The sequence below is a fragment of the Propithecus coquereli genome, unplaced genomic scaffold (assembly GCF_000956105.1).
Source record: "Propithecus coquereli isolate 6110/MARCELLA unplaced genomic scaffold, Pcoq_1.0 Scaffold298, whole genome shotgun sequence".
In the NCBI taxonomy this organism is placed as follows: domain Eukaryota; kingdom Metazoa; phylum Chordata; class Mammalia; order Primates; family Indriidae; genus Propithecus; species Propithecus coquereli.
Genome location: NW_012148596.1, coordinates 2,173,092 through 2,173,294, shown reverse-complemented (window position 1 = coordinate 2,173,294; position 203 = coordinate 2,173,092).

Sequence of the window (203 nt, the reverse complement as noted above, 5' to 3'; positions counted from 1 at the left end):
AAGTGCCCAGAGGGCCTTGGAGGCCGAGTGAGACAAACCTTTGCACCCACACCTCCAGGGAGCGCTGTTGGCTCCCCGCCAGCGCTCTGGGCTTCCTGAGTTCTCTCTTGCCCCCGCCCCCAACATGCACTGCACATGCATTCAATACTGAGGACCAGGTGAAGGCTGCAGTTTCGTCCCCGAATTATTCCTGAATTATTCTC